Source organism: Strix aluco, chromosome 10, assembly GCF_031877795.1.
Source record: "Strix aluco isolate bStrAlu1 chromosome 10, bStrAlu1.hap1, whole genome shotgun sequence".
Lineage (NCBI taxonomy): Eukaryota > Metazoa > Chordata > Aves > Strigiformes > Strigidae > Strix > Strix aluco.
The window spans coordinates 1,402,324-1,410,191 of NC_133940.1; positions in this window are offsets into that span (position 1 = coordinate 1,402,324).

A 7,868-nucleotide genomic window follows, 5' to 3' on the forward strand; every position below is an offset into this window, starting at 1 on the left:
TGCTTCGCAAGAATCGCTTTTGTGCAGAAAACAGTAACACTTGTTCAGAACGAAAGGAAGCACAGAGCCCCAGATTTTATGTTGTCCTGGAGAGCTTGCAGAGCACTGGGGAAAGGCAGGCAGAGAATTCCCTGCTAGCACCTTCTCTGTGCCTGGGAAGCAGAAGTGTTCACATTGCTTCGCAGAATCGCTTTTGTGCAGAAAACACTAACACTTGTTGAGAAGGAAAGAAAGCACAGAGCCCCAGATTTGCTCTTGTCCTGGAGAGCTTGCAGAGCACTGGGGAAAGGCAGGCAGAGAATTCCCTGCTAGCACCTTCTCTGTGCCTGGGAAGCAGAAGTGTTCACATTGCTTCGCAGAATCGCTTTTGTGCAGAAAACACTAACACTTGTTCAGAACGAAAGAAAGCACAGAGCCCCAGATTTTATGTTGTCCTGGAGAGCTTGCAGAGCACTGGGGAAAGGCAGGCAGAGAATTCCCTGCTAGCACCTTCTCTGTGCCTGGGAAGCAGTAGTGTTCACATTGCTTCGCAGAATCGCTTTTGTGCAGAAAACAGTAACACTTGTTCAGAACGTTAGAAAGCACAGAGCCCCAGATTTGCTGTTGTCCTGGAGAGCTTGCAGAGCACTGGGGAAAGGCAGGCAGAGAATTCCCTGCTAGCACCTTCTCTGTGCCTGTTCACATTGCTTGGCAGAATCGCTTTTGTGCAGAAAACAGTAACACTTGTTCAGAATGAAAGAAAGCACAGAGCCCCAGATTCTATGTTGTCCTGGAGAGCTTGCAGAGCACTGGGGAAAGGCAGGCAGAGAATTCCCTGCTAGCACCTTCTCTGTGCCTGGGAAGCAGAAGTGTTCACATTGCTTGGCAGAATCGCTTTTGTGCAGAAAACAGTAACACTTGTTCAGAACGAAAGAAAGCACAGAGCCCCAGATTTTATGTTGTCCTGGAGAGCTTGCAGAGCACTGGGGAAAGGCAGGCAGAGAATTCCCTGCTAGCACCTTCTCTGTGCCTGTTCACATTGCTTCGCAGAATCGCTTTTGTGCAGAAAACACTAACACTTGTTCAGAACGAAAGAAAGCACAGAGCCCCAGATTCTATGTTGTCCTGGAGAGCTTGCAGAGCACTGGGGAAAGGCAGGCAGAGAATTCCCTGCTAGCACCTTCTCTGTGCCTGTTCACATTGCTTCGCAGAATCGCTTTTGTGCAGAAAACACTAACACTTGTTCAGAACGAAAGAAAGCACAGAGCCCCAGGTTTGCTGTTGCACTGGAGAGCTTGCAGAGCACTGGGGAAAGGCAGGCAGAGAATTCCCTGCTAGCACCTTCTCTGTGCCTGGGAAACAGAGGTGTTCACATTGCTTCGCAGAATCGCTTTTCTGCAGAAAACAGTAACACTTGTTCAGAACGAAAGGAAGCACAGAGCCCCAGATTTTATGTTGTCCTGGAGAGCTTGCAGAGCACTGGGGAAAGGCAGGCAGAGAATTCCCTGCTAGCACCTCTTCTGTGCCTGTTCACATTGCTTCTCAGAATCGCTTTTGTGCAGAAAACAGTAACAGTTGTTCAGAACGAAAGAAAGCACAGAGCCCCAGATTTTATGTTGTCCTGGAGAGCTTGCAGAGCACTGGGGAAAGGCAGGCAGAGAACTCCCTGCTAGCACCTTCTCTGTGCCTGTTCACATTGCTTCGCAGAATCGCTTTTGTGCAGAAAACACTAACACTTGTTCAGAACGAAAGAAAGCACAGAGCCCCAGGTTTTCTGTTGCACTGGAGAGCTTGCAGAGCACTGGGGAAAGGCAGGCAGAGAATTCCCTGCTAGCACCTTCTCTGTGCCTGGGAAGCAGAAGTGTTCACATTGCTTGGCAGAATCGCTTTTGTGCAGAAAACAGTAACACTTGTTCAGAAGGAAAGAAAGCACAGAGTCCCAGATTTTATGTTGTCCTGGAGATCTTGCAGATCACTGGGGAAAGGCAGGCAGAGAATTCCCTGCTAGCACCTTCTCTGTGCCTGTTCACATTGCTTCGCAGAATCGCTTTTGTGCAGAAAACAGTAACACTTGTTCAGAACGTTAGAAAGCACAGAGCCCCAGATTTGCTGTTTTCCTGGAGAGCTTGCAGAGCACTGGGGAAAGGCAGGCAGAGAAATCCCTGCTAGCACCATCTCTGTGCCTGGGAAGCAGTAGTGTTCACATTGCTTCGCAGAACCGCTTTTGTGCAGAAAACAGTAACACTTGTTCAGAACGAAAGAAAGCACAGAGCCCCAGATTTGCTGTTGCACTGGAGAGCTTGCAGAGCACTGGGGAAAGGCAGGCAGAGAATTCCCTGCTAGCACCTTCTCTGTGCCTGTTCACATTGCTTCGCAGAATCGCTTTTGTGCAGAAAACACTAACACTTGTTCAGAACGAAAGAAAGCACAGAGCCCCAGGTTTTCTGTTGCACTGGAGAGCTTGCAGAGCACTGGGGAAAGGCAGGCAGAGAATTCCCTGATAGCACCTTCTCTGTGCCTGGGAAGCAGAAGTGTTCACATTGCTTCGCAGAATCGCTTTTGTGCAGAAAACACTAACACTTGTTGAGAAGGAAAGAAAGCACAGAGCCCCAGATTTGCTGTTGTCCTGGAGAGCTTGCAGAGCACTGGGGAAAGGCAGTCAGAGAATTCCCTGCTAGCACCTTCTCTGTGCCTGGGAAGTAGAAGTGTTCACATTGCTTCGCAGAATCGCTTTTGTGCAGACAACAGTAACACTTGTTCAGAACGAAAGGAAGCACAGAGCCCCAGATTTTATGTTGTCCTGGAGAGCTTGCAGAGCACTGGGGAAAGGCAGGCAGAGAATTCCCTGCTAGCAGCTCTTCTGTGCCTGTTCACATTGCTTCGCAAGAATCGCTTTTGTGCAGAAAACACTAACACTTTTTCAGAAGGAAAGAAAGCACAGAGCCCCAGATTCTATGTTGTCCTGGAGATCTTGCAGATCACTGGGGAAAGGCAGGCAGAGAATTCCCTGCTAGCACCTTCTCTCTGCCTGTTCACATTGCTTCGCAGGATCGCTTTTGTGCAGAAAACAGTAACACTTGTTCAGAATGAAAGAAAGCACAGAGCCCCAGATTCTATGTTGTCCTGGAGAGCTTGCAGAGCACTGGGGAAAGGCAGGCAGAGAATTCCCTGCTAGCACCTTCTCTGTGCCTGGGAAGCAGAAGTGTTCACATTGCTTGGCAGAATCGCTTTTGTGCAGAAAACAGTAACACTTGTTCAGAAGGAAAGAAAGCACAGAGTCCCAGATTTTATGTTGTCCTGGAGATCTTGCAGATCACTGGGGAAAGGCAGGCAGAGAATTCCCTGCTAGCACCTTCTCTGTGCCTGTTCACATTGCTTCGCAGGATCGCTTTTGTGCAGAAAACAGTAACACTTGTTCAGAACGTTAGAAAGCACAGAGCCCCAGATTTGCTGTTTTCCTGGAGAGCTTGCAGAGCACTGGGGAAAGGCAGGCAGAGAAATCCCTGCTAGCACCTTCTCTGTGCCTGGGAAGCAGTAGTGTTCACATTGCTTCGCAGAACCGCTTTTGTGCAGAAAACAGTAACACTTGTTCAGAACGAAAGAAAGCACAGAGCCCCAGATTTGCTGTTGCACTGGAGAGCTTGCAGAGCACTGGGGAAAGGCAGGCAGAGAATTCCCTGCTAGCACCTTCTCTGTGCCTGTTCACATTGCTTCTCAGAATCGCTTTTGTGCAGAAAACAGTAACAGTTGTTCAGAACGAAAGAAAGCACAGAGCCCCAGATTTTATGTTGTCCTGGAGAGCTTGCAGAGCACTGGGGAAAGGCAGGCAGAGAATTCCCTGCTAGCACCTTCTCTGTGCCTGTTCACATTGCTTCGCAGAATCGCTTTTGTGCAGAAAACACTAACACTTGTTCAGAACGAAAGAAAGCACAGAGCCCCAGGTTTTCTGTTGCACTGGAGAGCTTGCAGAGCACTGGGGAAAGGCAGGCAGAGAATTCCCTGCTAGCACCTTCTCTGTGCCTGGGAAGCAGAAGTGTTCACATTGCTTGGCAGAACCGCTTTTGTGCAGAAAACAGTAACACTTGTTCAGAAGGAAAGAAAGCACAGAGTCCCAGATTTTATGTTGTCCTGGAGATCTTGCAGATCACTGGGGAAAGGCAGGCAGAGAATTCCCTGCTAGCACCTTCTCTGTGCCTGTTCACATTGCTTCGCAGGATCGCTTTTGTGCAGAAAACAGTAACACTTGTTCAGAACGTTAGAAAGCACAGAGCCCCAGATTTGCTGTTTTCCTGGAGAGCTTGCAGAGCACTGGGGAAAGGCAGGCAGAGAAATCCCTGCTAGCACCATCTCTGTGCCTGGGAAGCAGTAGTGTTCACATTGCTTCGCAGAACCGCTTTTGTGCAGAAAACAGTAACACTTGTTCAGAACGAAAGAAAGCACAGAGCCCCAGATTTGCTGTTGCACTGGAGAGCTTGCAGAGCACTGGGGAAAGGCAGGCAGAGAATTCCCTGCTAGCACCTTCTCTGTGCCTGTTCACATTGCTTCTCAGAATCGCTTTTGTGCAGAAAACAGTAACAGTTGTTCAGAACGAAAGAAAGCACAGAGCCCCAGATTTTATGTTGTCCTGGAGAGCTTGCAGAGCACTGGGGAAAGGCAGGCAGAGAATTCCCTGCTAGCACCTTCTCTGTGCCTGTTCACATTGCTTCGCAGAATCGCTTTTGTGCAGAAAACACTAACACTTGTTCAGAACGAAAGAAAGCACAGAGCCCCAGGTTTTCTGTTGCACTGGAGAGCTTGCAGATCACTGGGGAAAGGCAGGCAGAGAATTCCCTGCTAGCACCTTCTCTGTGCCTGGGAAGCAGAAGTGTTCACATTGCTTGGCAGAATCGCTTTTGTGCAGAAAACAGTAACACTTGTTCAGAAGGAAAGAAAGCACAGAGTCCCAGATTTTATGTTGTCCTGGAGATCTTGCAGATCACTGGGGAAAGGCAGGCAGAGAATTCCCTGCTAGCACCTTCTCTGTGCCTGTTCACATTGCTTGGCAGAATCGCTTTTGTGCAGAAAACAGTAACACTTGTTCAGAACGTTAGAAAGCACAGAGCCCCAGATTTGCTGTTTTCCTGGAGAGCTTGCAGAGCACTGGGGAAAGGCAGGCAGAGAAATCCCTGCTAGCACCATCTCTGTGCCTGGGAAGCAGTAGTGTTCACATTGCTTCGCAGAACCGCTTTTGTGCAGAAAACAGTAACACTTGTTCAGAACGAAAGAAAGCACAGAGCCCCAGATTTGCTGTTGCACTGGAGAGCTTGCAGAGCACTGGGGAAAGGCAGGCAGAGAATTCCCTGCTAGCACCTTCTCTGTGCCTGTTCACATTGCTTCGCAGAATCGCTTTTGTGCAGAAAACACTAACACTTGTTCAGAACGAAAGAAAGCACAGAGCCCCAGGTTTTCTGTTGCACTGGAGAGCTTGCAGAGCACTGGGGAAAGGCAGGCAGAGAATTCCCTGATAGCACCTTCTCTGTGCCTGGGAAGCAGAAGTGTTCACATTGCTTCGCAGAATCGCTTTTGTGCAGAAAACACTAACACTTGTTGAGAAGGAAAGAAAGCACAGAGCCCCAGATTTGCTGTTGTCCTGGAGAGCTTGCAGAGCACTGGGGAAAGGCAGTCAGAGAATTCCCTGCTAGCACCTTCTCTGTGCCTGGGAAGTAGAAGTGTTCACATTGCTTCGCAGAATCGCTTTTGTGCAGACAACAGTAACACTTGTTCAGAACGAAAGGAAGCACAGAGCCCCAGATTTTATGTTGTCCTGGAGAGCTTGCAGAGCACTGGGGAAAGGCAGGCAGAGAATTCCCTGCTAGCAGCTCTTCTGTGCCTGTTCACATTGCTTCGCAAGAATCGCTTTTGTGCAGAAAACACTAACACTTTTTCAGAAGGAAAGAAAGCACAGAGCCCCAGATTCTATGTTGTCCTGGAGATCTTGCAGATCACTGGGGAAAGGCAGGCAGAGAATTCCCTGCTAGCACCTTCTCTCTGCCTGTTCACATTGCTTCGCAGGATCGCTTTTGTGCAGAAAACAGTAACACTTGTTCAGAATGAAAGAAAGCACAGAGCCCCAGATTCTATGTTGTCCTGGAGAGCTTGCAGAGCACTGGGGAAAGGCAGGCAGAGAATTCCCTGCTAGCACCTTCTCTGTGCCTGGGAAGCAGAAGTGTTAACATTGCTTCGCAGAATCGCTTTTGTGCAGAAAACACTAACACTTGTTGAGAAGGAAAGAAAGCACAGAGCCCCAGATTTGCTCTTGTCCTGGAGAGCTTGCAGAGCACTGGGGAAAGGCAGGCAGAGAATTCCCTGCTAGCACCTTCTCTGTGCCTGGGAAGCAGAAGTGTTCACATTGCTTGGCAGAATCGCTTTTGTGCAGAAAACAGTAACACTTGTTCAGAACGAAAGAAAGCACAGAGCCCCACATTCTATGTTGTCCTGGAGAGCTTGCAGAGCACTGGGGAAAGGCAGGCAGAGAATTCCCTGCTAGCACCTTCTCTGTGCCTGGGAAGCAGAAGTGTTCACATTGCTTGGCAGAATCGCTTTTGTGCAGAAAACAGTAACACTTGTTCAGAACGAAAGAAAGCACAGAGCCCCACATTCTATGTTGTCCTGGAGAGCTTGCAGAGCACTGGGGAAAGGCAGGCAGAGAATTCCCTGCTAGCACCTTCTCTGTGCCTGGGAAGCAGAAGTGTTCACATTGCTTGGCAGAATCGCTTTTGTGCAGAAAACAGTAACACTTGTTCAGAACGAAAGAAAGCACAGAGCCCCAGATTTTATGTTGTCCTGGAGAGCTTGCAGAGCACTGGGGAAAATGCAGGCAGAGAATTCCCTGCTAGCACCTTCTCTGTGCCTGTTCACATTGCTTCGCAGAATCGCTTTTGTGCAGAAAACACTAACACTTGTTCAGAACGAAAGAAAGCACAGAGCCCCAGATTCTATGTTGTCCTGGAGAGCTTGCAGAGCACTGGGGAAAGGCAGGCAGAGAATTCCCTGCTAGCACCATCTCTGTGCCTGGGAAGCAGTAGTGTTCACATTGCTTCGCAGAACCGCTTTTGTGCAGAAAACAGTAACACTTGTTCAGAACGAAAGAAAGCACAGAGCCCCAGATTTGCTGTTGCACTGGAGAGCTTGCAGAGCACTGGGGAAAGGCAGGCAGAGAATTCCCTGCTAGCACCTTCTCTGTGCCTGTTCACATTGCTTCTCAGAATCGCTTTTGTGCAGAAAACAGTAACAGTTGTTCAGAACGAAAGAAAGCACAGAGCCCCAGATTTTATGTTGTCCTGGAGAGCTTGCAGAGCACTGGGGAAAGGCAGGCAGAGAATTCCCTGCTAGCACCTTCTCTGTGCCTGTTCACATTGCTTCGCAGAATCGCTTTTGTGCAGAAAACACTAACACTTGTTCAGAACGAAAGAAAGCACAGAGCCCCAGGTTTTCTGTTGCACTGGAGAGCTTGCAGAGCACTGGGGAAAGGCAGGCAGAGAATTCCCTGCTAGCACCTTCTCTGTGCCTGGGAAGCAGAAGTGTTCACATTGCTTGGCAGAATCGCTTTTGTGCAGAAAACAGTAACACTTGTTCAGAAGGAAAGAAAGCACAGAGTCCCAGATTTTATGTTGTCCTGGAGATCTTGCAGATCACTGGGGAAAGGCAGGCAGAGAATTCCCTGCTAGCACCTTCTCTGTGCCTGTTCACATTGCTTCGCAGAATCGCTTTTGTGCAGAAAACAGTAACACTTGTTCAGAACGTTAGAAAGCACAGAGCCCCAGATTTGCTGTTTTCCTGGAGAGCTTGCAGAGCACTGGGGAAAGGCAGGCAGAGAAATCCCTGCTAGCACCATCTCTGTGCCTGGGAAG